Source organism: Solanum dulcamara, chromosome 3, assembly GCF_947179165.1.
Source record: "Solanum dulcamara chromosome 3, daSolDulc1.2, whole genome shotgun sequence".
Classification (NCBI taxonomy): domain Eukaryota; kingdom Viridiplantae; phylum Streptophyta; class Magnoliopsida; order Solanales; family Solanaceae; genus Solanum; species Solanum dulcamara.
The window spans coordinates 61,831,190-61,855,433 of record NC_077239.1 but is presented as its reverse complement, the minus strand read 5'-3'; the positions used below and the strand labels follow the sequence as shown (position 1 = coordinate 61,855,433).

The 24,244-nt window shown below is 36.8% G+C and overlaps 1 long non-coding RNA gene across 1 annotated transcript; it reads right to left on the bottom strand.

The window, feature by feature from the left end:
* Positions 1 to 23,059: 23,059 nt before the first annotated feature.
* LOC129881673 (uncharacterized) lies at positions 23,060 to 23,995 on the bottom strand. Its single transcript, XR_008765669.1, has 3 exons — positions 23,913 to 23,995; positions 23,727 to 23,822; positions 23,060 to 23,108 (listed from the first exon to the last, which is right to left on the bottom strand). It is a non-coding gene; the product is annotated as an uncharacterized LOC129881673 (long non-coding RNA).
* Positions 23,996 to 24,244: the final 249 nt, after the last annotated feature.

Genomic DNA, 24,244 nt, shown 5'->3' with positions numbered 1-24,244 from the left:
GATGTAGAAGTAAAGTCTCAATAAAAGGACATAAGTCTCAAACTCGAAATAACCAATAACATAGACTCCACAATATCATACATGCCTCTACTAACTAGATGGGGACACAAGATAAGCTCCTAGCTCACCCATGACAACATAAAAATGATGAAAAATTCATAAGATACAAAGAAACTAAAGTGTTTTGTCCTCAAATGATAAGGACTCACCAATAATAGAAGTAAACAAGCGTAACTCTACTCACGAATAAGAGTTGCGTGAAGATCGTCCAACCTTACATTATAATATAATGTAGGAAAAAAGTATGTGTTAGTGCATGGAATGCACTAAGTATGTGGGAAGTACTCATGAATAATGAATATAGGACATAATCAATTTGAATCATGAGATGCATGACCAATATCTTACAACATGAATAAAACCTTGAAAACCTTAAACATCATAGTCATATGGTCGTTGCATCAAAATATCCTTATGAAAACTTTATACTTTTCCTTTTACCATGATGTGGGATAGGACCTTTACCGATACTTAAGATCATGTGAGCTATAACATGAAATCCGATGTTCCTCACATCGAGAAGGGAAAGGCTACTTTGCCAAGGTAGACTCCGTAATGGTACTTCCTCTAACTTTGTGGTATAAGCGGATCCACTAACTACACCATATTTGTACTTTAAATCTACTAGGAAGCGTAATTAGGGACTAAAAGTTTCTATTAGGATACCCTTGGGTAGCTACTATATCTACCAAACCAAACCCCACCTTAACGTCCTCTCGATTCTTTGTCATTATACCAATGGAAATTTCTTAAAAAACATAGTTATCAACATCATTAGGAAAGATTATAATAGATACCGGTCCAATATTATAAAATAAATATAAGAGTAGCTCATTTATCATCTTCATCATGAGTGTGTGAAGAAAAATCCATCACAACCTTTAAGCTTTGCTTGAAGGATCATTGGAACATCATAGTTTATCATCATTCATTACTTTTAATGATTCATCCATAAGCCTTGATAATCATTCACAAAATATTCATAAAATCCTTCATAGTTCATAATCATAAATTCTTGAAAACATACTTGAAAATAGTACATAGCACGAGTCTTTGAAATTCAACTTGAAATTATGTAATATTGTATGATTTATGCATAATTTAGACTAATAACATTGAAATATATCATTATTAAGAAGATCCGATGCAAATTCATAAAACTAGGGCTTTAGTAGAAGAATTCATAAAGAAATCATGAAGAGAATTTGAGAAGAACTTTGGGACTCCATGGGTGAAAGGGACCATGGGTGAATTCCCACATACCTTGAGATTTAGAAGCTTTACTTTGTTCTTGGCTAGAGAATTTATTTGAATTCCCCTTTGAATTGGTTGAGGAAGAAGAAGACTCTTGAGAGAATACTTTAGAGAGAGAATTTTTTGTTTTGAGTTTTTGGGTGATAATGATAGGGTAAGAAGGGCTTATGGTAGTTAATAGGTTAGTAAAAGTCCCCCAAAATCGTCTACATTCATAAATAATAACATTGAGAAAATACCAAAACATCCCTGAGCTTAACTGAAAACTTCACCTGGATGGAGGACCCACCACGGTCTGTGAAACTCACCATGACCCATGGTGGTGGTCATAGTGAGGGCCTTGAACTAATTATGAGCTGGTTTAGCAGGGGATTCCTCCATGGTTCCTAGTGGGCTCTATGGATCGTGGGTATCACACGTGGTGTGGCCTCATCAAGACCCCTGAGTAGGTTGGACTACGGGGCACCACCACGGCTTATGGTGCATCTCATGATTCGTGAACCCTCTCGTGGTCCTATAATCATTAGTACCCACTCCTAGAATTTGACCACGTGATCTCTCTACGGCCCATGAAAGGATTCGGGAAATCCACCTGGTGCCAAAAAGATGAGATTTTCGGAGAAACTTCTTTTGAACTTCATTTTCTGACCTTATAACTTTTGGGGTCTTATAGCCATTAACACTTGGAACACACAATCTTTCTTGATATCTTAACAATGCATCTCCCCCTTTGGAAAAATACACGATGTTCAGCTTGTGGACATCATCCTTCAATTAGAGTAGAATGGGATCTTGATCTTGCTTTTCCTTTATCTCCATAACTAGAGACAACTCGGATCCATTCTGCACAATAGGACCACCTTTACTAGAGTCAATAAGTTAAACTCCCAAATGTGCAATCCTATGTAACTCTTTAGCAATCTCTTTTTTCCCTTCTTCTACATAAGCAATGCTTCCCTTAGATAACCTACTAAGAGCTTTAGCAACAACATTAAATTTACTTGGGTGGTAGAGAATGCTCATATCATAGTCCTTGAGCAACTCCAGCTATCTCCTCTGCCTCAAGTTCATCTCTTTCTAACTAAACACATACTACAAGATCTTGTGGTTAGTAAACATGTCAACTTGCATGCCATAGATATAGTGACACCAAATCTTCAAGGGAACACTACGGCTGCCAGCTCAAGGCCGTGAGTCGGGTAATTCCTCTCATAAATCTTAATCTATATATAAGCATAAGTAATAACCTTACCATTCTGCATTAATACAGAATCCAATCTAACTCTCGATACATCATAATAGATAATAAAACCATCTGCTCCCTTGGGTAGGGGGAAAATTGGAGTAGTAGTCAACCTCGTTTTTAGCTCTTGAAAACTGTTCTCACAAGCATCAGACCATTGAAATTTAGTCTTCATTTGAGTTAGCTTGGTCAATGGAGATGATATAGATGAAAACCACTCAAAAAAACGTAGGTAGTAGCCAGCTAAACCCAAGAAACTCCTTATGTCAATTCTAGATGTGGGCCTTGTCCAATTCTTTACCACTTCAATATTCTATGAATCAACTTGAATACCTTCACCAGATACAACATGGCCTAAGAATGCCATAGAAGAAAGCCAAAATTCACACTTCAAAAACATAACATATAACTCCCTAACTTTGAGGGTCTGAGAACAATCCCGAGATGATTGGCATGCTCCCTCCTTATTTCTAGAGTAGATCAATATTTCATCGATAAACACAATCACAAATATGTCTAAATACTATTTGAATACCCAATTTATCAAGTCCATAAATATTGTAGGAGCATTAGTCAAACTAAAAAACATAACAAGAAACTCGAAGTGACCATAATGGGTTCAAAAAGTTGCCTTTGGAATGTCACATTCTCTCACTTTCAACCAATGATAGACTGATTTGAGTCTATGTTTGAGTAACAAGTGGCACTCAGAAGTTGGTCAAACAAATAATCTATTTTGGAAAAAGGATATTTATTCTTAATGGTGACCTTGTTCAACTACGGATAGTCAATACACATTCTGAGAGAACCATCTTTCTTTTGCACAAATAGGATAGGAGCGCCCTAAGGTGAGACACTCGGACTAATGAATTCCTTATCTAAGAGATCTTTCAAATTCTCTTTAAACTCTTTCAACTTAACGAGAGCTATTCTATAAGGTAGAATATAGATAGGTTGTGTATCAGAAAGAACATCAATCCCAACATCGATTTTCCTATGGGAAAGACTCTAGGTAGATCATTTGGGAAGACCTCGGAAAACTCATTGACAACAAGAACTAACTCAAAGGATGGAATCTCCACACTATCATTTCTAACTCAAACTATGTGGTAGATATACCCCTTGGAGATTAACTTTCCATCTCTAAGGTATAAAATGAATTTACCCTTAGGTACCACGGATTACCCTTCCACTCGATGAAAACTTCATTGGGAAATTGTAACTTGATAACTTGAGTTTTAGAATTGACTAAGGCATAACAAGCATATAACCACTCCATGCCAAAAATAACATTAAAATCAACCATATCTAACTCAACTAAGTTAGCCATGGTATCTCTGTGATAGTTGGACACAATACAATCTCTATGGACCCTCTCAGCTAGGATAGACTCACCAACAAGAGAAGAAATGCTAAAAGACTCAAGAAGACACTCAAGAAGAACCTCAAACTTATTAGCCACAAATAGGGTCACAAAAGACAAGGTGGCACTCAAAGCAAGAAAAGCATAGACATAAAAATAAAAGACTCGAAGTATACCAGTGACAACTTCTGGCGAGTTCTCCTGATCTTGGCGACTAGCCGTAGCATACAGACGGTTTGACCCTCTGCCTATACCCGAAGTGGTACCTCTATGATTACCTCAACCCAGTGATTCTATAGTAGAAGATTTTGCTCTGTAGCCCCACATCAAACACTCTCTAAAAATAACCCATCTTTCCATATTTCTAGGAGCCATTGGTGCCCTCTCTATATTCTCTCAAATGAGTTTGCCTCACTTACCACAAATAGACTTTCTTTAAACCCTTGATCCATACTTCCTTGGTATTGGAAACCCCAACCTCTAAAATTTTGGTGAATTTGTGATTTCTGATCATACCTGTAGTTGGACGCAGGTGCACTTGTTGATGATGGAACATAGCCGGAAGACCTGTTCTGGAAGAAGGATATGTTGTCCTTACCTTATTTATGATCATTCTCATGTCCAACTGATTTGACCTTCTTGCTCAGATTTTCTTCTCTATCTTTCTTTTTATCATCATCTACTTGTTTTGCATACACCATAAGTTTGGAAATATCCATGACCAAAATCACCAATGATGCCTTACACTCCTTATTCACATATTTGCCCAACCCAGAGAAAAACTTACTCACCTTAGATCTCACATCTGGAACCATCTCTGGAGCATATCTAGATAGCATAATGACTTAAGACTATACTCTTTCATTGTCATCCCTTTTTGCTTTAGATTCATGAATTCTTCATTTTTAGCTTCCCTCAATTCTTTGAAAAAGAAGTGATAGAGGAATGCACCATCAAAATCATCCCAAATAGTAGTCTTAACATTCCACCCACGACTTTCCTCCTATTGGTTGTACCACATATTTACCACATCCTTGAGCTGATAAGAAACCAACTCAACTTTCTCAATCTCTGTATCATACATCGCCTTCAGAATCTTCCACATCTCATCAATGAAGTTCTAGGGGTCTTCTTCAACTTTAGATCCCATAAAGACTAGCAGGTTCATCCTCAAGAATTCTCTAATCCTCATAGAAGTTTATGGCTCTTAAGAGCTAGAGCTAGGTGTTGATGAACTCCGATTGCCACTCTAGGCAGCTAATAATTAAGTGAGGATATAAATAGCTCTTTTGAAATCTGCCTCTGAAGTAGGAGAAGTCTAAGTAGTAGGCACTTGGGGAACCTCAGTAGACAGTGTAGATCGGCCTCTAGTTCTGACCCCTGCTTGTGAGGAAAGATCGGATTGCGGGACCTCTATAGTGGTGGCGTTCTTCTAGCTAGCTGTATATTTTAGAGGCATTATCTGTAAATGTGTAAACACACCAATTAAGAAGGAGCTTTTATAGAGTTAAACTCTATCGCAAGAACTCAGAATATGGAAGAAGTGAGATACTTCCTAATTTCCTATAGCCTCTTGATTATAAGTGTGGCGCACGAAATACCTAGAAGCAAGACTCTACTAGACACATCTTCATAGACATCGTAGGACTCTTGAACTCAGTGTTTTGATACTGAGTTTGTTAAGCCTCGAGAGGGTACCCTAGGCATGACTACCACTTGGAGATCATCGCTGGCCCCAAGTGAACCATATAGTCTAATAACTCATTCAGTCACTCAGTAAAAGACTTATAGATTTCAAAGAAGATACTCAACTAGGCTAACAATTGATACTCAATGAAGTGGTAGTTTTAAATAAATAATTTTAAAAGTTAACTCAAACCTCATAGATAGTAGTTTTTATAAAACAGACTCAAAAGGGGAATCAACTCCAATCTATTCATTCTAGGTCTATGAAACCTCTATCAACAATTAAGAAGGTGCCAAGACAAGCTCAGGACTACCTTAAAAGAACTACTCATAAACTACAAATGAAATATATATGATTCCTCCGAAAGCAAGGAGGTCTCACCACTATTAGGAAGGAAATGGATCCTTAATGGAGTGCCTGTTAATGATCTATAACACCTATATCTATATCATAAAATAATATAGGACAAATGGCATCAGTACATAGAATACACGAGTATGTAAAATAGCTAAAAGGAAATACAATAAAAACACTCAACATCAATTAACTCAAATCAAGGGACTCAACTCTAAAGGTAACTCAAATCAACTCAAGATGGTATGCAAGTTTATAAATAATAATGCTTTGAAAACATACTCATTTATAGAAGACTCAGTAGAAATCATGACACTTACTATCAGAGAGTTTTTCTAACCGACAACCATCACTTTTGATCTAGTGATGATACAATGCTTTGCATTACCATTATCGTAGCCATCTAATACCTTGCCAGGGTAAGGGACAATCAACCTTATTGGATCCATAATCAATTAAAGCCTTCTTTTTAGGACTAAACCAGCATAACCTCTATCCTACGCTGGCTACGTAGTATATGGAGTTTGAGTTGTTATTTACTCTTACACAAATTGGTACGCAATACTACTCTCAAAAGACTCAAAATAATCATATTTTCAATCAAATTGATATAATCAAATTACCTCATCTAGTCTCATTGGACTCTCATCAAACTTAATCTCACCTCAATCATCTAAAACATGGTTTCAACCTCATTCATATCTCCTTAAAACTTTTTATCAAATTACTTAACTCAATACTCAAACTCATTTAAACTCAATTCTCATGGTTTTTCAATACTAAATCAAATATACATAGACTCATATCAAAATCACACTTTGTTTAATGCATGAAACCTATTCTCATCAACTCAAAATAAATGCATATTAATTCATTATTCATCAACTTGACTAGGGTTCATCGAAATAAAATCATGAACAACAATTCAAGGAATCAAATCATGGGAACCATCATAATATACTCATATATATATATATATATAAAGAACTCAATAAGGACTTGCATAGATAATTGAGGAACTCAATTAAACAGAATTAAAAGTCAAACTCAAACTCAAACTCAATCATAACTGAATAAAGGTGTAGGTCACGAGGACGAACTTATTCAAAGGTTTTGATTAGCCTTAAATACCTGGAATGAAGATTATCTCGTTGAAAATCAAAGACCTTGCTTGAAAACCTCAAACCCTAATGAGAGGGAAAACCCTTTTAGGTGTGATAAGGGATTGATTTTTGGTCCCTAAATTTGTAGGGTTCAGTTGGAAAAAGGTGGAAAAATACCAACTAACCCTTATTAAAACCTGGACGAGTTCTTTTATGGACGGGCACCATGGGCCGTAAAGCTCACCACAGTCCGTGGTAGTGGCCATGGTCCTATGATTGAACTAGGCTAAGAAGGGTTTACTTCCACGAAGGCCATCATATTTCGTAAGGGTCAACATGGCTGTGAAGCATATCGTGGTCACCTCCCAACTTAAGGTGTCTTAGTGGTCAAGTTCACGGATAGCCTAACTATTTGTGGTAAGCTCCATGGGCTCTAGAGCCTTTCATAGACATTTCCCCCTTAACTCTCTTATTTCATTCCATTTTCATGATCCCTTTTCATGGGCCGTGAAATTGAGTAAGGCCACTGAAGTGTGTCATGGTCTCTATCTGGTGCAATTATGTAGTCTATTCATAGTTAGTTTAGGCTAGAAACTTTAGGGGTGTTACATAAAGCTTATTGAGTTGCTAGAGATGAAGAGACCAGATAAATCTGGGAAACTTAATGACCCAAATTATTGGAAGCATCATAGACTTATAAGTTACCTTCTTGAGAAATATTTTATCTTCAAGGATAAAGTTATGTGATTAGCTAATGAAAAGAAGATTTTCCTTGATGATGAGAAAGAAGGTTCTAACCAAATATCTGTCACATTTGGCTCACTTGATCTGGTCCAAATATTTATCTCTAAAGAGCATGAAGAAGAGCCAGTGGAAAAAGAAAAATCCTAAGTTGATGGAGACAATGATGAAGGTTGGATTCTTCTGACTAGGCGAAGGTGCAACAAGGCTAGTTTATGAAAAAAATCATCCGAGCAACCAATCAGATGGAAAATGGTAAGAAGACCCAAGAATCATAAATCAATCAAACGTTCAAAAAAGGAAAATGTTGAAGTGCATCACCACCAAAAACCTCAATATCTTGTGACTTTAAGCGAATTCTTACCAAGTTGATTTTGCACAAAGACTAATCAAGACAGTGTCGTGACATCGTGTTTCAATGCTGACAAAGAAGAAACAATGAGTTAAACTTCACCAAATGTGTCTCCTGTTGACAAAGAAAAGACAACGAGAAAAATCTCATCAATGGTTTCTCCTTCACTTCTTGAAAATCTTTTTGAACCTTCTTCCCAAAAAGTACATGCACGTGATACAAAAATCACATTTACAGATGATGATCTTCTATTTGGTGAAATACTACACAATTGTCCTTTATATATAGTGGGTCATGTGCTAGAGATGAAGATAAGGATCTGGAGTTAACCTTCTGCCTATCCACATATTGAAGTAACTTGGCATCACGATCGAAGAACTTAGTGAAAGTCATTTGCTGATACAAGGATTCAATCACGGGGGCCAAAGGTCTATAGACTATATCAAGTTAGAAATCCACATGGAATATTTGCAATCAAGTTCATGGATATATCTGATCGACAAAGACTTCAAACAATAAATTACTTGGCAGGCCTTGGGTACACAAGAATAAAATTGTCTCACCTTTTTACTATCAATGTTTGAAGTACCTTGATGATGGAATTAAAAGGAAAATAGTTACTAGTAATAGTCCTTTCACTGAATTCGAGTCACACATGCCGATGCAAAATTTTATCTGAAGAGCTGCATTGCTAAGGAGGCAAAACTCGACGACATCTATAACACCCCATACCGTTCTAACTTAGATTATTCTGTGAACCAAGGGAAAATTTGTGAAAGCAGGATATGGGTAGAAATTCCATGTTGCATTCTTGGGAACATAATTTTAATCTGGGAAAATTTTGAGACAGTAAGGTTCGTGATGTCCCTGTGTTGCAGAGTTCTGAAAATGGGATAAGGGGACTAGGTCACATTATGTCACACTCCAAGCTAGACCCTAGGAGTAATAAAGCAATCGAAAACCTAAAGGATCCCAACCAAGCCATCTTAAAATACATCACATACATAAGGTAAATGAACATAATAAAATAAGTGGAAGATTCAACTCAACATAGAAGTCAAAGGGGAAGTAAATCCAACTCAAATGTCCAACATAGACTACATCAACTTCAACTTCTAAACATGCCTCTATACTAGACTTGATGGGGGATTTAGGACAAACACCTAACTCACCTGAATCATGAAAGAAAGTCAAGGTAACAACATAAAAGAAAAGTCATGTCATCGATAAATGAGAAATCACCAACTCTTGAGAAACTAAACCAACTGCTGCCATGAAATTGAGGAGCGTTAGTGTCATCCGTCCTACATTCTGAGACAATGTAGGCAAAATATTTATTAGTACATAGAAGGTACTAAGTATGTGAGATATGCATGAACAAGTGATAGAACATGAGAAATATCACATAGGATGCTTGATAAATGAGCATGAGTAAGGCTTAAAAAGCACTTGAAATCACATGAAAACTTATGGTCCATGCATCATAAAACTTTATAGTAAAACTTACATCTTTGCATACCACTTGTGTGGGATAAGACCCCTAACCGACATCTAACACCATGCGAGGTATAACATGGAATCCAATGTAACTTCCACATCGATAATAGCAAGGCTACATGCCAAGGTAGACTTTGTGAGAACAACTTAACATCTTGAACTATATGTGGATCCACTAGCTAGGCCATAAAGGCAACCTATGAGGGAAACGTAGTTTAAGAATTTAGGTTGTTACTAGGATTTGCTTGGGTAACTAACTATGTTATCGGATTGAACCCCACTTAAAAGTTCTTGCTTAGTCAATATTCCAACGGAAATTATTAAAAATATTAAAACATCATCATTAACTTCATCATAAAAATAATCACTAGAGTAGCTCATTAATTTGGTGGTTCATAAGAATCCATAACTTTGGTTGAGAATTGTCCTTATCACCATCTAAACATGATTGTGTGAGAATTTTACTTATCACATCATAATAACTTTCTTGCATCATCATTGATCGTCATTATAACTTTCATCATTCAATCATAAGTCTTAACTCTTTCATAAAAGCTTCCTTTTGAAAATTATTGAAATTCATAATCATAATTCATGTAAATCATCAATAAAATAGCTTCATGCATGAGCATTCATAATTCAACTTGAAATCATGCAATTAATGTAGAATCATACTCATAATGATCATTGATAAAAACTAAAAACTTAATTGAAAAAACTCAATGCAATTCATCAAACCAGGGTTAGAAAACCAATGAAATTTAAAGAGACCCTTCAGGAAAACCTTGAGACTCCATGGGTGAAAGGAACCCATGGATCAATCCCCACATACCTTGGTGAATTAACTCAGAATTTTAAGAAGAACCTTGTTGTTCTTGAAACCCTTGCTTGGAATTGTAGGAGAACCTTGAGAGAATTGATTAGTGTTGCCTTAGGAAAATTGGAGAATGATTTAGAATAGGAAGGAAATTTAAAGGGTTGGGTAGTTATAGGTTTTGAATATTGTCATAAAAGTGACTAGGTTCATTGAATCAAACTTGAGAAAATACAATATTACCCTTCATTAAAATTGAAGCTTGGCCCTACAAATTGACTCCTACGAGTTGTAAGAACCTTGACAATTCATCAAACTGAGTCGTTAACTTGCATGTACCCTTTGAACTCTGAGATTTCCCTGAGTCTCTGAAGTTGCATCTACGAGTCATTTTTATGACTCATCAATAATACGCTCAAATTATTCCTCCCTAAAGAAGTATAAAGAGATCGTTGATCAAATATAAAACCTAACAAAGGTTAGGATTGATCCCACGAAGAATATTGTTTAGACTTTAGATTAATCATTTATTATTTGCTTTAGTAATCAAGTTATTTCCGTAAGAAAAGGGGGGATTTTTATAAAAATAATTAACAAATCAAATAACAAGCATCAATGAACAATAGTAATGATTTACTGTGGTTTAAATCAGTATGAAGTGAAACTAGAGTTTTATGTGTTTCCACGAATCCTTAACTAACTAGAATTTTTTTATGAGTAATCCTTTCCTAGTGTGTTACATGCAGAATTGGAAAATTAATTTTACCTAAGTCCTTGATCCAGCAAATAAGTGAATTTCACTATGCAACTTAATCCGCCTATGTGTGTATACTTTACTAACCCTACCAATGATCCCAGATTTAGCTATCTCTTGATCTGTTCAAGCTAATTAGATGAGAATGATTAGCCCAAATCTCGTTATTTAATCTCTTTTTCCATCTGTTACCTGCTTGATCCATCAAGTAAGTATAAAGCGAGTTCTAAGTTAGCCACCACTAAAAAGCAATCAAAACAAAGAGAAAAACAATACATGCATGAACACTATTCAAGAATTACTTTTTATTAAGTTGTACGTCGTTAACCCTTTATGGTTCCCACAACCCTAGTTGTGAAATTAGCTACTCATAACTACGTGATCATAATCAATAATATTTAGGTTAAAAGAAAGTATGAACTTACAATAGTAATTGTGAGAATCCAAAATCTTCAATAAAATCCAAACGTAAAATATCGATAACAAAAATTGGAATTTAAGAATAAAAGTCCAAAAGTAGTTCAAGCTATATTCTCAAACCCAAAAATATGCATAAAGTAAAATAAATCTAAGAAGTGTATTTTCTAGAAAAATAATCCTAAGTAAATATGAATTTGGAAAACATAGGAAACTTTAAGTCATTTTGGATCTACGACTCATTTCTACGAGTCGTAATGTATTTGACGAGTCGTAGACCCACTCGTAATCCATCACACTGCAGTGAGAAATTCTTCTGCTTCAAAAAAGGCCTTCTACATCTCGTAACTTTTATGATGACTTGTAATCTTGAGTCATGGATCAGATCTTGGTTCAGCCTCTGAACATCTCTTCTAGAGTGTCTTCTATGACTCGTAGGAATATAAACGAGTCGTAGAATTGATTCGTCAACTTCACTTTTCCTTCAGTATTTCACTTTCTCTTGACGACTCCAATTGACAAATCGTACAGATGAAAAAGAGTCATAGACGTGGCTCATAATCTCTAGTTCAAACTTTATTTCTCTTTTTTGTTTTTGATGATTGATACCTATGACCCGTAGAAGTAACTATGAGTTGTATGATGAACTCATAAACCCCAAAATTCTTTGTCTTAGTTTCCTACAAAATAAACACAACTAACATCTAATATGCTAACAAATACTTAAAAGACATGCAAATTCGCAAGTTTAAGGTATTAAAAGTACCGTAAATCCACGGTACATCAACACCCTCACCTTAAAATGGTTGTTTGTCCTCATGAGAGCCTACTATACTAAACAACACAATGTAATATAAGATTAAGAATGCACAACATTCACACGGCTATTGACTACTGACCCCTTCCACTTTTCATTCATGATATCGTTGCAACCATTATTTCAAATCAAACTAACTTACGTGGATCAATACTAGACAGTTCAACACCAATAGACAAACTCACATGCAAAAACAACATTCACCATCTTCATGACTATTTTAACAATGTCACTTGTGCTCTCACTAAATAAAATTCCTTTTTTCACACACATTGTAAATATTTCTTTAAAACTCAGGGACATGGAAAACAATCATGCTCACAAAAGAAATTTAGATCTTCATGCACAATACCATAGGCTTACCCCTATTTTTAATTCTTAGACTCTTGAACTGTTGAATTAGGATCACTATAGGACTTTTTCAGCTTGTAACGTAGGCTCGGGGACAGGTGTGGTGTATTTGGATTTAGTAACTTTTGGCCCTCATCAACACTTTTCTTATGATTTATACTTTTCATTGCTAAATCTTTCTAAGCTATTTATTCATCTTAGCCAAGCACCCTTTTCTTCTTATTTTTTCTCTTCCTTATCACACATCTCTTTTCAAACATTTTCTCTTCTTGTTTTTCTTTTCTCATACTCCATCTTTTCTTGCTTTCCTTTCATAGTATCCACCCTCAACTTAGGATTTTGACCTGAGTTAAGGTGCACATCATCCTAGGAGGGACCAAGGCCAAAACAAAGGATTATAATTAAGATTAGGGACATTTGAAACATGCGTTACTTGTTCAAAAAGGTCTTTTAAAAGCTCATATCTTTGGTTCAAAGGGTAAAATAATTTTTGGTTGGTTCTTTTAAGGTTAAGTGGACTAATTCAAAAATGGCCTACAATTCTTTCCTATTAAACATTTCAATTATCACAGTATGACCAATGGGGTAAGTTCTAGATTGCCATAAATGGTCAGATTACATAAATACCTCTCACACTTGGCATCAAGTTTCATTGTTAATTATCAATCTTTGATTCATGTTTCAGTCTAAGTCATGTGTTATCATATTAGTTTACATCATGTCACACAAAGATCCTACACAATCAATATATCAAAGAAATAGTCACAACATTTCAAGTAAAATTTTGGAAGGGTCTATTTGTTTTTGTTTAAAACTTTTTATCCATTATGCCATAGATACCCACTCTTATTTCATATTTACATTCTAAAATTATCGGTTCAACATAAATTAAAGAGGTCCTATGGTGAAAAAAGTCACAGGCAAGAAAACCCCAAAGATTTAATCGAGTGTCTAGGGTACTCAGACTTTGCCTAAATACTTGTACATTCACAACCACCTCACCCTACTTAAAAAGACTTGAATTTTCCTCAATGTAATACAATAATAAGTGAAAAATATGGTGGAGAAGAAAAAGAACCTGTGGCGCATAAGCGCCAAAGTCTATATAGTGGCATTCGGGTCCATAGGTGTGGATCTCGGTGCAATATCATATGGTACCATGGTGGCCTGTGCGTCATCATGAGTGTCAACTTCTGAGTTCGAAGCACTAATAACACACTGCCTCTCCTCTTCTCATCGTATCTCCTTGGACAATCTAGATGCTTGTGTGGCCTCTTGTAGATCCTGACACTCTTTTCTCTTTCTCTTCCTAGTCTCAGCCATGTCAAAAGTGTCATCATTAATACGAGGTCTCTTGTCTCTAGCCACCTCTGACTCATCATCCTCAAATAAATCAAACAACATTAGTGGCTGGACAATTGACACAACAAATGGTATATGAGTTGGTGTGGCAAAAGATGTGACCTCGGCATATAGTAAGCCAACCGTTGTCCAGATGGTAGCAATGTTAGAACTAGAAGAGGACTGCAATCTCTTATTTACCCTCAACTCAAAAGCATCATGTCACGACCCAACTCCGTAGGCCGTGACTAGTGCCCTAATTGGGCACCCATACGTACCCTTAGCCCCACTTAGTACATTAATTGAATAAACATAGGTAATGATCAGAAAGGATCTCTAAATAGATCACAAAATATATATAACGCACGAGGGCCGATAGGCCATAACGAAACACACAAAACCCAAAACATATATACAAAACCCACATCTCATGTCTACAGACCTCTACAGAATGATATCCTAGTCATATGACGGGACAGGGCCCCACCGTACCCCTGAACAACGTATATATATATATATATAATAGAAGGTGTCAGTACCAAAATAGAACTCCGAACAAAGGAGCACTGTCGACCAACATGGTGGATGTCCTAAGCGAGCGGATCAGCAAACCAATCATCTGCACCTGCGGGCATGTAACGCAGCCTCCGAAGAAAGGGGGTCAGTACGGAAAATGTACTGAGTATGTAAAGCATGGACTGAAATCAGTAAAGTCATTACCAGAGCAAAATGTACAAAAATGAGCAAAATATCCAAAAATATCAAATGTTTATCAAACCAAATATAATGGATTGTAATAAGTAAAGTCATTACCGCGATAGAATGTACAAAACTGAGCAAAATGTCCTGAGATATCAAATGATGATCAAAACCTCAGATAATGTATACAGAAAAATATATGCCATATCCGGCCCCATTATGGGACTCGATGAACAAAGTGTGGTTGCCCTCCCATCATCGGCACCACGGCACAGAATAACACCAGAGTAGGGAATATCTCCGTAACAAATCATATCATATCAGATGGCCATATCAAATCATATCATATCACAAACATATATGTACATGGCACAGCATAACTCCGTGGCATAATATTTACCACCCCATGGTACATGTCATACCTGCCCCCTCACGTCGGGACACGGCGAATAATGCAGAGAAATACGCACGAAAACAAAACACGGCCCGGGCTCGGTGAAGGAAGCATTGGGGCATCCACGAGTGGAGTAGTGAGAAACTAATGCAAATTAAATCATATTTGAGACTCAATGGAATAATCAGAATGAGCTATCATTTAAAAATCGACACAAGAGTCATGTCAAGTACCTTTCAAAAGTTACCCTGGATTATATCAAAATAAATCTTCTAGAATCATATAGACGTATCGAATCATAATAAAATACATTTTGGAAATCAAGGGATTTCCATCCTAATGGCTCTAGGAATAGGAACCTCTTTGAAATTATATAAAACTCATAATTTTGTTTCATAAATACCATACCAAAACAAAGATTAGCTTTACATACTTATGTCAAAACATGAAAATCGAAAGAAAGGTTTTACATACTTATAACAAATACATGCCAAAAGAAAGAAAGGTTCGCTTTACATACCTCTTACAGATTACTCTTAACTATGCTCGCCTCGTCGTCTCTTGAACCTATTTAACATGAAATTAATACTAAGGTTAATAAACTTTCACTTTTCAATTTCCAACTCTACACCCAAGTAACCATAGGAATCATTTCCTTATCTATGTCTCTCGACTAGTTTATTACTAGCTCCGAATCTACCGAAAATCGGGCAGCATCTCCCCTGTAAATTGAACATCCCCGAGTTTTCAACTCGGCCACCATGTCAACAACCATACCAACAACAACAGCCAGCAGCATGTATACAAGTAAATCACTTCAACTTTACACAATACAAGCTCTATACAACTCATTCCAAACTACGGTACCAAAATAGAGTTTTTAACCTTTATTTCGTAAAATATGTAATCATACCAAATGGAGGGTTGTGTGGCTGCAACCAGCAGCAACCACATCCATTTTTGAGTACTTTACAGCCCTGCAACACGCAATTAAACCACCACCAAACTGCAGCACCACAACAACAACACACTACGCGACTTTGATTTAACTACTACGACTTCCATTTAGTTTGTTTCCAACGTCAAACATCCTTATACATTTTTTTCCACTTCCAGCATATTTTAAGACATGTAATATACTTCATAACATCATCATAAAGTCCAGTTCAAAACAGAAAACGTTACCTTTCCCGAAATTCACCAAAACTCGCCAAAACTTGCCTCGGAATTTCCTTTAGCGCAGCTGAAACTTAGGGACTGTTTGGTAACATTTTGGGCTGCCTAAAACCATAAAATTTCATTACTAACATCTTCATAACATCATGGTATATCTCATATAATTAATTCTTGGAACGGAATCGGAGAACTTACCTTTTTCTCCTCCCAAAATCGTAGTTTTTTCCTTCTTTCTACCTTAATTTCTCTTCTCTTTCTCTTCTCTTGTTTTTTTTTTCTCTTCTAATTTCGTTTGTTTCTCTTGAACTATCTAGATGATTATGGAGATTAATGAGTCATAAGACTCATATATATATATACAACTTTAGGGGTGACACATGTCATCCCCTAAGTGGTGACACATGTCAAGCTCTAAGTGGCGACAAATGCCAAGATCTAAGTGGTGACACATGTCAAGGTTGCATTGGTCCAACACACCTCTCTTCTCCAATCATGGGCTGCCATGTGGCATGTGGGTCCCACATGAGTCTTCTTGAAGACTTTGTGAAATTCCCATTTTACCCCTAGCCTTTCACAATATTACCATAGGCCACTTTGCGAATTTTCCTTTTTGCCCTTTGCCTTTTCCAATATTTCCACACTATTAATGATCATAAATAATATTCATATCCAACTTGTATATTAAATAAATTTTGGAAGATGTTCATTCCCTTAGCTTTACCACGGCTACCTTAAAACATCCAACCGAATAAAATACGGGATATAACATCCTCCATGAGACATTCCAATTTTTGCCCCTTACTTTTTCTAATATTTCCAAGTTGAAATTCCAATTTAGTCATAAGAATTTTGTATCCAACAAGATCAACCATAGCCTTGCCCTTGACTTATTACCGTTATCCCGAAATTCCCTAATGTGCAAAATACGGGTTATAACATTCTTCCCCCCTTTTGAACATTCGTCCTCGAATGTTGAACTAACCTCATACGGTGTCTTCATACTTCAGGAGGGTTCCTCTTATTGTTGTCCTTTTAAGTATGCCCATTACCTATCCCTTCTTTCATATTTTTTTAAGCTGCCTGGAAGCGTACGCTATAACTTGACCGTGCTGCATCAAAACACAACCTATTCCCACACCCGAAGCATCGCAATACATAACATACCCATATAGTACCTCTGGAAGAGTTAGAACTGGAGTCGTAGTCAAATTCTCTTTCAATAACTTAAAGGTTTATTGACAGGCATGAGTCCAATTGAATTTGACTTCTTTTTGAGTTAATCTTGTCAGTGGTGCTGACATTGAAGCAAATTTCTCTACAAATCTTCTGTAATAACCTGTTAATCCTATGAAGTTGCATAACTCTGTGGTGTCGTCGGCCTAGGCCAGTTTATTACGTCCTCGATCTTTAGTGTATCTACCCGAATACCATCAGGCCCAACAATATATCCCAGAAGTGCCATAAAAGTCAACCAAAATTCACATTTGTAAAATTTAGCATATAGTTTCTGGTGTCAGAGTACTACAAGTACCGCTCTCAGATAATTTGCATGCTCTGCTTCTGACCAAGAATAAATCAGAATATCATCAATAAATATAATCATGAACATATCCAAGAATGGTCTAAATACCCAATTTATCAGGTCCATGAATACCGCTGGAGCATTTGTCAGGCCAAAAGACATCACTCTGAACTCGTAATGGCCATATTGGGTCCAGAATATTGTCTTTGGTTTATCTGATTCTCTTACCCGCACCTGATGATAACCCGATCGCAAGTCTATTTTTGAAAACCACTTAGCACCCTCCAACTGATCAAATAAATCATCAATCCTGGGAAGGGCGTATTTATTCTTTATGGTTACCTTATTAAGCTGCCTGTAATCAACACACATTTGCAGCGACCCATCTTTCTTTTACACAAATAATATTGGGGCTCCCCGAGGTGAATTACTCGGTCTGATGAAGCCTTTTTCCAGTAAGTCTTTTAATTGCTCCTTCAGCTCTTTTAATTCTGCAGATGCCATTCTGTATGGAGGAATATATATCATATGGGTATCTAGAAGCACATCTACGGTAAAGTCTATCTCTCATTCGGGAGGAAGGCCTGGAAGCTCATCTCGATATATATGAGAATTCATTAACTACGGGAACTGACTGAAGGGTTGGCGCTTCCGCTTCCAAATACTGTATGCGAACCATGTGATAAACACAACCTTTTCTAATCATTTTTCTCGCCTTAAGGTAGGAAATAAACTTCCCTCTCGGCGATGCTGTATTAACTGCCCAATCCATCACTGGTTCTCCTGAGAATTGAAAATATACTCGAACTAATAGGTCTTACACGAGTCCTCACTCCCTATTATGGGTTTCCGTTTTTTTGGGTACTTGAGAATATTGTGATCCCTCTTTGGCCTAATATAATATGGTCTCGCGCCTTGCCGGTGATTTCTCTCGGGAGTTTCACTTACTGAGGTTTCCTTACTTTTCACCTCCTTCTAATAGTTTGATCTCTTTGTTTTCTATCTATTTACCCTCTTTATTTCCCAAATATCGCTCTACTAAAATCTCCAATTTAACCTACAGTCAAATAATAGTAGAGTACATTGCAACACTTGTACCTTTTATTCTTATTGTCTCTCGATCTTTGTTACCCTAGCTTGATTAATACCTTTCTTACTGTGACACCAGTTGTTGGAACTCACATGTCCACTGATATAATCGTACGTCAGACATTTTACACATTCATATCTATATGGATATATTCACAATCAACTAGACTACAAAATAGCTCCAAACGCTGTTCAAGCATATCCTTATTCCATAGCTGTGACGCACTTGTTGTCTCTTCACCAGCGTAGTCTACCTCATCTTACGCGGCTTCTTAAGGTTTCCAGCCATTCCATAAACTCTAATTTCCCTTAGGTTACTCTAACTTCTCATTTGTGTCTTACGTCTAATTATATAAAATTCTTGCATATATCCCAGGGAGTCACCCATCCTAAAATTGCTCCCGCCTGAGCACGCTTAACCTCATAATTTTGATGGAATTGGGTACGTTAATGTTGATATAATCGCGTCCATTTCCTCGTTTTACCTTTATTACATTATTGGGAGCGAGTCGAGATCTTACAGATTCTGAGACACTTTCGTAACACATCCATCTTTTACAATTACTGTTTTACCCTTTTTGATCCTCAATCTTTACTTTTTTCTTTCGTGCGTGACTATCTTTCGTCCTGGACTACCAGATTCCCGAGGGTAGTGATCACACTATCCATCAAGGTCTCTACCAATGATTCTTCACACGGTCTCAGATACCGCAACTTATATCTATTTATTATTAGCCTCGAGATCCATCCATCTGTTATAGGATCTCGTTTGGAATGTAAGCGTTCCCTTATACATATGATAGCATCAATTGATTTTCTCTTACGCTTGTATTTCTCTTGTCCACTTCCCCCTTTAGGGTGTACCCATGTCATCCTCTGTTCATTTTCAATTATTCATGCGCAAATGATTCTGTTTTAACATATTTAACATACCGCACCATGTCTACACCTTCTATTAGAACATCTATACTTTAGGTTGCCTCTATAAGAAACCTTAGTACAACCATGGGTTGCTTAGTATTCTCGATGAATAGTACACAATCTAGTCCAAGTACTGGTATTCGAGTCATATAACTAATGTAGTAGTTTAGTCGAAGCTACATTCAATTCATCCCAATCCATACGTCACTAGTGCTTATGGCCGTGTCCGATTCTCCATTCGGGGCACTTATATTCTGATGACACATGTTTCACATTTTGTTATCACAGTTTTTCCCAATGGATACTACTTGTTCCTTTAATAATTTCATAATGCCTCTTTTTTTTGTAATTTCTGTTCTTTCTCCTCTAGGTATCCCACTATTTTCCAATATGGAGGTACATATACATAATACCCTTTTCTGCCTCATGAGCTTTCATCCTTATCGTGTACCCGATACTAACTCCTAATCTTACTCACGACCATATCTTGTAGTTGCTTCCTTACTAAGCTTTACTTATTTCCATAGTGATTCTCGTATATTCATAGTATACCCTACTCGTATAATACTTCTTCACCTTCGTCACAATTCTCCCTACAAGTTAATTGCACTTGGTGAGGTAAACGTACTCAACCTTTATCTAAATCATCCCTCCGTATCGCAGGCCCTAATGAATCACCCCAGCATTTTTCCACCACATGAAACACGTGACCTTGAATCGCCTACAAATTTATGTTTTTCCATTCACAGGTTACACCTCCAATTAGTCGACTAGGAACTGATAAGATGTCCCCATACAACATTTTCCCAACCTCCACCAGAGAGGAACTAATATCCACTAAGCATCAGAGTACTTCATAGTACTTGACTCACATGGTCTTGAGTCGTGAACAATTTTTTTTCTAGTCCTCAAATAACAGCTGAGGGTTTTGTACTTTCTAGCAAGAATGAAACTCAATTGCTGGACACTTTTCCTTCCAACCGAAATTCTTTTTCGAATTATGACTCTCCAAGTAAAAATGGTTTCTCCTTTTACCGAAAACATAGAGGGAACCTCTTTCAGTTTTAGTCCAAAGTTATAAATTTTACCCTATCGGTATCAACTTCCAAGACATCTTCTAAACGTATGTCTCAGTCTCTTCCTTGCTTTTGTTCCATTCTTAAAAAAATAATTTGGAATAGTTTCCTCTGTATTTTGTACTATCTCAAAACCTGCACGCAGAAGATAGCAGCAATGCCTCACAGGGCCAATATATACATTTTTTTATATCACCTTATATCACAGTCACAAAGATCTTTCAATATCAATAACCGTATGGAAATAATGGACTTACCTCATGTGTCTACCTCAAACTGCATTTATTGCACTTTCCCCTCTACTTTTCTTTAAATTTTCAACTTTACATTTCAATCTCAACACCTTACTCAACATATCGCTTTCATACCTTTACTTACCCGTATACTATGTAGCTCCCAATATCCTCCATAGCATTCCTCTATCGATATCGTTCCTTAGCTGAAATCAAATGTTAGAAAAAAGGAATTTCATGTCCTATGGATGGGCTCTATCGCACGATCTTAGATATGAAAGAAAGGTAACATCCTAAATGCCCTGTAGCCTCCTGCTTATAGATGTGGCGCGCAACACACCGATAAACAAGACTCTACTAGACACGGTCTGTAGACATTCCGAGGAAGGACCGCTCTGATACCACTTCTGTCACGACCCAACTCCGTAGGCCGTGACTAGTGCCCTAATTGGGCACCCATACGTACCCTTAGCCCCACTTAGTACATTAATTGAATAAACATAGGTAATGATCAGAAAGGATCTCTAAATAGATCACAAAATAGATATAACGCACGAGGGCCGATAGGCCATAACGAAACACACAAAACCCAAAACATATATACAAAACCCACATCTCATGTCTACAGACCTCTACAGAATGATATCCTAGTCATATGACGGGACAGGGCCCCACCGTACCCCTGAACAACGTATATATATATATATATATAATAGAAGGTGTCAGTACCAAAATAGAACTCCGAACAAAGGAGCACTGTCGACCAACATGGTGGATGTCCTAAGCGAGCGGATTAGCAAACCAATCATCTGTACCTGCGGGCATGTAACGCAGCCCCCGAAGAAAGGGGGTCAGTACGGAAAATGTACTGAGTATGTAAAGCATGGACTGAAATCAGTAAAGTCATTACCAGAGCAAAATGTACAAAAATGAGCAAAATATCCAAAAATATCAAATGTTTATCAAACCAAATATAATGAATTGTAATAAGTAAAGTCATTACCGCGATAGAATGTACAAAACTGAGCAAAATGTCCTGAGATATCAAATGCTGATCAAAACCTCAGATAATGTATACAGAAAAATATATGCCATATCCGGCCCCATTATGGGACTCGGTGAACAAAGTGTGGTTGCCCTCCCATCATCGGCACCACGGCACAGCATAACACCAGAGTAGGGAATATCTCCGTAACAAATCATATCATATCAGATGGCCATATCAAATCATATCATATCACAAACATATATGTACATGGCACAGCATAACTCCGTGGCATAATATTTACCACCCCATGGTACATGTCATACCTGCCCCCTCACGTCGGGACACGGCGAATAATGCAGAGAAATACGCACGAAAACAAAACACGGCCCGGGCTCGGTGAAGGAAGCATTGGGGCATCCACGAGTGGAGTAGTGAGAAACTAATGCAAATTAAATCATATTTGAGACTCAATGGAATAATCAGAATGAGCTATCATTTAAAAATCGACACAAGAGTCATGTCAAGTACCTTTCAAAAGTTACCCTGGATTATATCAAAATAAATCTTCTAGAATCATATAGACGTATCGAATCATAATAAAATACATTTTGGAAATCAAGGGATTTCCATCCTAATGGCTCTAGGAATAGGAACCTCTTTGAAATTATATAAAACTCATAATTTTGTTTCATAAATACCATACCAAAACAAAGATTAGCTTTACATACTTATGTCAAAACATGAAAATCGAAAGAAAGGTTTTACATACTTATAACAAATACATGCCAAAAGAAAGAAAGGTTCGCTTTACATACCTCTTACAGATTACTCTTAACTATGCTCGCCTCGTCGTCTCTTGAACCTATTTAACATGAAATTAATACTAAGGTTAATAAACTTTCACTTTTCAATTTCCAACTCTACACCCAAGTAACCATAGGAATCATTTCCTTATCTATGTCTCTCGACTAGTTTATTACTAGCTCCGAATCTACCGAAAATCGGGCAGCATCTCCCCTGTAAATTGAACATCCCCGAGTTTTCAACTCGGCCACCATGTCAACAACCATACCAACAACAACATCCAGCAGCATGTATACAAGTAAATCACTTCAACTTTACACAATACAAGCTCTATACAACTCATTCCAAACTACGGTACCAAAATAGAGTTTTTAACCTTTATTTCGTAAAATATGTAATCATACCAAATGGAGGGTTGTGTGGCTGCAACCAGCAGCAACCACATCCATTTTTGAGTACTTTACAGCCCTGCAACACGCAATTAAACCACCACCAAACTGCAGCACCACAACAACAACACACTACGCGACTTCGATTTAACTACTACGACTTCCATTTAGTTTGTTTCCAACGTCAAACATCCTTATACATTTTTTTACACTTCCAGCATATTTTAAGACATGTAATATACTTCATAACATCATCATAAAGTCCAGTTCAAAACAGAAAATGTTACCTTTCCCGAAATTCACCAAAACTCGCCAAAACTTGCCTCGGAATTTCCTTTAGCGCAGCTGAAACTTAGGGACTGTTTGGTAACGTTTTGGGCTGCCTAAAACCATAAAATTTCATTACTAACATCTTCATAACATCATGGTATATCTCATATAATTAATTCTTGGAACGGAATCGGAGAACTTACCTTTTTCTCCTCCCAAAATCGTAGTTTTTTCCTTCTTTCTACCTTAATTTCTCTTCTCTTTCTCTTCTCTTGTTTTTTTTTCTCTTCTAATTTCGTTTGTTTCTCTTGAACTATCTAGATGATTATGGAGATTAATGAGTCATAAGACTCATATATATATATACAAATTTAGGGGTGACACATGTCATCCCCTAAGTGGTGACACATGTCAAGCTCTAAGTGGCGACAAATGTCAAGATCTAAGTGGTGACACATGTCAAGGTTGCATTGGTCCAACACACCTCTCTTCTCCAATCATGGGCTGCCATGTGGCATGTGGGTCCCACATGAGT